Below are 6,249 nucleotides of genomic sequence, written 5' to 3'. Positions count from 1 at the left end.
CTAACCACTCACCTACCTGCCTGCCTGATCTCCCCTAACTGCCTCTGCCTGCCTGCCTGATCACCCCTAACCTTTCTTCCTGCCTGCCTGATCACCCCCAACTGCTCTCCACTGGTGGCTTGATCTCGCCTCCAACTACTTCTGCCTGCTTGATCACCCCTAACTGCCCTCCCCTGCCGGCCTGATGTCACCCCCAACAGTCCTCCCCTGCCGGCATGATCGCCCCTAACTGCCTCTGATCGCCCGATCGCCCCTAACTGCCCTCCCCTGCTGGCCAAATCTCACTCCCAACTTCCCTCCCCTGCTGGCCTGGTTCTGCCCTACTGCCCTACTCTGCCGGCCTTATCACCCCTAACTGCCTCTGCCTTGGCCCCTACCACCATGGCTTTGCCTGGAAGGAAGTCGGATGTCCGGAAGATGGCTGGTCAACCAAGTCTAATTAACATATTACCCTTTTATTAGTATAGATAGATTATATAGGATAGGATTGCTTAAATGGGGGGGAAAGCCTTTTTCAGCAGGAGGAGATGCTCTTGGCAGACAAAAATACATAACCCCTATATCTGGACTGGTAGCCAGCCATATGCACTATACTGCCAAACTGGTCATTAAAAAATTGAATCACTTTCTTACACCTTACACCAAACAGCTGTTGCCCTTAATACCCCTCCTCAGTCCCCACCTTAGGTTCTGCCTTCACAGTTCACCCAGGTTAGGTTCTGATTGGTCGGTTTCTATGCCAGTCAGCGTCAGAAGCTCCTCCTCCTAGGCAACCATTGGCTCCTCGCACTTCACCCAGATTTGGTTCTGATTGGTTGGTTTCTATGCCAATCGGCATCTCCAGGCCTATCTCTGGGCCTGATCAGAGAGGTGGGGCTGATCACCAGCCCCCGTGGAGGCTCAGAGAGAAAGAGAGGCGTGGCTGCTGGCCAGGCCCCGGAGAGGAAGAGAGAGGCAACAGCTGATCAACAGCTGCCACTGAGGCTATGGATAAGACCCTGCTTCTCTCTCCAGGCCTCTCTCGGGGCCTGATCTGCAGCCCCCTCAGCAGTCAGTGCTGGGTCACTGTGCCCACAATTGTGGCAGTCAGTGCTGGGTCCCCACAGCAACCCAGCACTGACTGCAGGACTGACTTCCGGTCGGTCCAGCCTTTGGTTGTTTTGGACGTTATGGACCCTGGGTTTTTATATAGTAGGATTCTCAGTGTTTTACCTTACATTCCTGTTCCTTATTTATAACTAGAAGTTTGTACCTCTTATTTCCTTTTACTGCCCCCCTTTATTACTCTGTTTCTGTTTTGTTTTATTTGTTCATTTGTTTTTAAATTCCACATATAAGTGAAGTCATACTGTGTTTCTGTTTCTCTGTCTGACATCTCATTTAGCAACATACCCTATAGGTTCATCTCTGTTGTAGAAATGGCAAGATTTCATTTTTTTAATTGGAGTATATATCATATCTTTATTCATTTATATATCAATGGAGACCTAGGTTGCTTCCATATCTTGGCCAATGAACATTTTGGTGCATATCGTTTTGAGTTAGTGTTTTGTTTTCTTTGGATAAATACCCAGATGTGGAATTTCTGAGTCATGTGGTAGTTTTATTTTTAATTTTTTGAAAAAACTCCATTCCGTTTTCCTTAGTGACTGCGCTAATTTACAATCCCACCAACAGTGCATAAATGATCCCTTTTATTCACATCCTTGGCAACACTTGTTACTTATTGACTTTTTAAAAATATATATTTATTTATTTTAAATTTATCATTATTGTTGAAAGTATTACAGATGTTACCCTTTTCCCCCCATTGACTATTCTAGTCTGCATCCACCTGCTTCCCCAGGCCTTCACCACACTATTGTCTGTGTCCATGGGATATACATATATGCATATAAATTCTTTTGTTAATCTCTTCCTACCTGCCCACATATCTCCACCTACCCTCTGAGATTCAAGAGTCTGTTCCATGCTTCTGTATCTCTGGATCTATTTTGTTCATCAGTCCATTTGTTGAGTTTTAATAATAGCCACTCTGACAGGTGTGAGGTAATATCTAATTGGTTTTGATTTGTATTTTCCTGATGATTAGTAATGGTTAACATGTTTACTTATGTCTGTTAGCCACGTGTGTGTCTTTTTTGGATAAATGTTGTTTTTTTGTTTGTTGTTTGTTGTTGTTTTTTAGTTCTTCTTTGTGTGTTCCTTTCTTCTTCTCTTGATCTTTTCCGTTGTTGTTTTCTGGTTTTCATTAGTGTTTTGTTTGGGTTCCTTTTTCTTATTTTTTTTCTTTGCGCGTGCACGCGCGCGCGCATGTGTGTGTGTGTGTGTGAAAAATTGAATCACTTTCTTACACCTTACACCAAACAGCTGTTGCCCTTAATACCCCTCCTCAGTCCCCACCTTAGGTTCTGCCTTCACAGTTCACCCAGGTTAGGTTCTGATTGGTCGGTTTCTATGCCAGTCAGCATCAGAAGCTCCTCCTCCTAGGCAACCATTGGCTCCTCGCACTTCACCCAGATTTGGTTCTGATTGGTTGGTTTCTATGCCAATCGGCATCTCCAGGCCTATCTCTGGGCCTGATCAGAGAGGTGGGGCTGATCACCAGCCCCCGTGGAGGCTCAGAGAGAAAGAGAGGCGTGGCTGCTGGCCAGGCCCCGGAGAGGAAGAGAGAGGCAACAGCTGATCAACAGCTGCCACTGAGGCTATGGATAAGACCCTGCTTCTCTCTCCAGGCCTCTCTCGGGGCCTGATCTGCAGCCCCCTCAGCAGTCAGTGCTGGGTCACTGTGCCCACAATTGTGGCAGTCAGTGCTGGGTCCCCACAGCAACCCAGCACTGACTGCAGGACTGACTTCCGGTCGGTCCAGCCTTTGGTCGGTTTGGATGTTATGGACCCTGGGTTTTTATATATTAGGATTCTCTGTGTTTTACCTTACATTCCTGTTCCTTATTTATTTTATAACTAGAAGTTTGTACCTCTTATTTCCTTTTACTGCCCCCCTTTATTACTCTGTTTCTGTTTTGTTTTATTTGTTCATTTGTTTTTAAATTCCACATATAAGTGAAGTCATACTGTGTTTCTGTTTCTCTGTCTGACATCTCATTTAGCAACATACCCTATAGGTTCATCTCTGTTGTAGAAATGGCAAGATTTCATTTTTTTAATTGGAGTATATATCATATCTTTATTCATTTATATATCAACTAGAAGCCCAGGGCGCAAAATCGCGCGGCCCCACCCACCTGCGCCGGTCTTTGGTCATTATGGTGTTAGGGCCACAGGCCTTTTATAATATAGATGGAGACCTAGGTTGCTTCCATATCTTGGCCAATGAACATTTTGGTGCATATCGTTTTGAGTTAGTGTTTTGTTTTCTTTGGATAAATACCCAGATGTGGAATTTCTGAGTCATGTGGTAGTTTTATTTTTAATTTTTTGAAAAAACTCCATTCCGTTTTCCTTAGTGACTGCGCTAATTTACAATACCACCAACAGTGCATAAATGATCCCTTTTATTCACATCCTTGGCAACACTTGTTACTTATTGACTTTTTAAAAATATATATTTATTTATTTTAAATTTATCATTATTGTTGAAAGTATTACAGATGTTACCCTTTTCCCCCATTGACTATTCTAGTCTGCATCCACCTGCTTCCCCAGGCCTTCACCACACTATTGTCTGTGTCCATGGGATATACATATATGCATATAAATTCTTTTGTTAATCTCTTCCTACCTGCCCACATATCTCCACCTACCCTCTGAGATTCAAGAGTCTGTTCCATGCTTCTGTATCTCTGGATCTATTTTGTTCATCAGTCCATTTGTTGAGTTTTAATAATAGCCACTCTGACAGGTGTGAGGTAATATCTAATTGTGGTTTTGATTTGTATTTTCCTGATGATTAGTAATGGTTAACATGTTTACTTATGTCTGTTAGCCATGTGTGTGCCTTTTTTGGATAAATGTTGTTTTTTTGTTTGTTTGTTGTTGTTGTTTTTTAGTTCTTCTTTGTGTGTTCCTTTCTTCTTCTCTTGATCTTTTCCCTTGTTGTTTTCTGGTTTTCATTAGTGTTTTGATTGGGTTCCTTTTTCTTATTTTTTTTCTTTGTGCGTGCGCGCGCGTGTGTGTGTGTGTGTGTGTGTGTGTGTGTGTATCTTTTGTAGGTTTTTGGTTTGTGTTTACCCTAAGATTCATAAATATTGACCTATATCTATTGTAGTCTGTAGGCATTTAAGTTCAAATGCATTTGTATAGTGCTACATTTTCCCACACACACACACACGCTTACGGTTTTGATGTAATATTTTGATCATTTTTGTGTAATCTATCTGTCAACTACTTATTGTAGTTCTAGATTATTTTGCTGCTTTTGTCTTTTAACATTCATATTGTCTTTATACATGGCTGATCTACTATCTTTGTTACATATCTACCTTTACTATTGAGATATTTTTCTTTTATCTATTTTCTTTTTTCTGATTATGGCCTTTTTTTGAGTTAAAGAAGACCCTTTAATATTTCTTGTAGAGCCATTTTAGTGGTGATAAACTCCTTTAATGTTAGGCTACTCTATAATAAATTGAGCCAATGATTTATTAGGCCTGACTGTCTGGAGAATATAACCAAATATATAATCAAATAATGGAATGGGACCATTAGTCCTAGGACTAATACAAAGATGTTTAAATAAATCTAAATATTCCTACTTGGCAATGTAGAAAGTGTTTTTGATCCTTATAAACCTAACCGCATTGTCTCATAATCTGAAGGTCATGAGTTCAATCCTCACATAGGGCACCACCTGTTGGGGCTGACCAGCAGACCCTAAGCGACGGATGAATGATTACTCTGACACATATTTCTGTGAAAGAGAGGCTAAGGGACTGCTTGGCTTGAGAAACCAAACAGCTCCATTCACCTGCCTCCTTAGGCTTTTATTGTAACAACAGCTTGAACTAAAATTAACTATTAGATACAATCAGTAGGGTAAGCATTTTTGAGAAGACACATTCATCTGCAGTGTCCTTTAAGGACATCTAAAGGCTAAACATAAAGATTCCAGTAAAACACTGAGGGCTCATACTTGTTTGGTAAAGTCAAGGCAGGGTCTGCTGCCTTTGGCAAGGTCCCCCTAGAGGCCCCTGACCTTTCAGGGATTCCTCCTTACAAACTTTCCAACCAAGTCCCATGCTTCCCCACAATGTACCTTGTCCAGTGTTACACAACTATTAGCATCAGGGGTAAAACTGTATCCCAGATTTCTGACTTTTTTTATATTATTTTTCTGAAAGGATGAAGAATTAAATTCATGTTTGGAAATATCATATTTGTGAAGGGTGGGTCTATAAGAAAAATATAAAATATGTAAAATATTTTAAATTTCATTTTCTTTTTTTCTTTGAAAAACAGTGTTTTGTTGACTCACTCACCCCTCTAGATTTGATACTGTGTGATTTGTATCTAGAAATCATAATAACTTTTGTCATTTTTCTAGGACTTATCAATTTTCTTGAACAGTGTAATTAAGTTATACAAAGACATCTGCCAACTGTAAAGCTTACCATTTGAAATTGTAATAAAAAACTTGTTAAAATATAAGATTTGCCATAAAAGTAAAAATGATAACAATAGCAACAAAAGTAACTGAAACCTAACATATAAATAAATGATATCTATGTAATTAGTAGCATTATAATGAATGTATGCCAAGAAATTTCATTATAAGTTTCGTTTTGAGGCTGTATATAAGTTAAACATAAAATGATTAATTCTGATATATACATAATTACTTATAAATATGTATAAATAATTATAGAAAAGATATACATTTTAGAAAAGATATACATATAGAAAAGATAGATGTTTTCTCTGGATGCACAAAGAGAAATTATCTACAAAAAGTAGTTTTATTTTTCATTAGCAAGAAGATAGTTCTCTGAATACATGCAGTAAGCTATTATATATTTAGAAGGTCTAGATATGTTAGTGAATTAACATTTAATATAATTTTATATTTATTTTCCAGATTAGCTGTTCATTTCTATTAAAATGAACATTTGTCAATTTACAATATGATAATATAAAGTTACATTTGAATGAAGCCATATGGTATAAGCTCAATATGCACCAAGCATAGTTTATTTAAAAATATTCATGAACAAAACACTAAAAGTAACACTCCCCCCCCCCAAAAAAAAAATAGTCTAATATATATTTGGCAAATAATGAAATCCAGACAAT

Source organism: Myotis brandtii, unplaced genomic scaffold (assembly GCF_000412655.1).
Source record: "Myotis brandtii unplaced genomic scaffold, ASM41265v1 scaffold921, whole genome shotgun sequence".
NCBI classification, from domain to species: domain Eukaryota; kingdom Metazoa; phylum Chordata; class Mammalia; order Chiroptera; family Vespertilionidae; genus Myotis; species Myotis brandtii.
Note: the sequence above shows the minus strand (reverse complement) of the source record.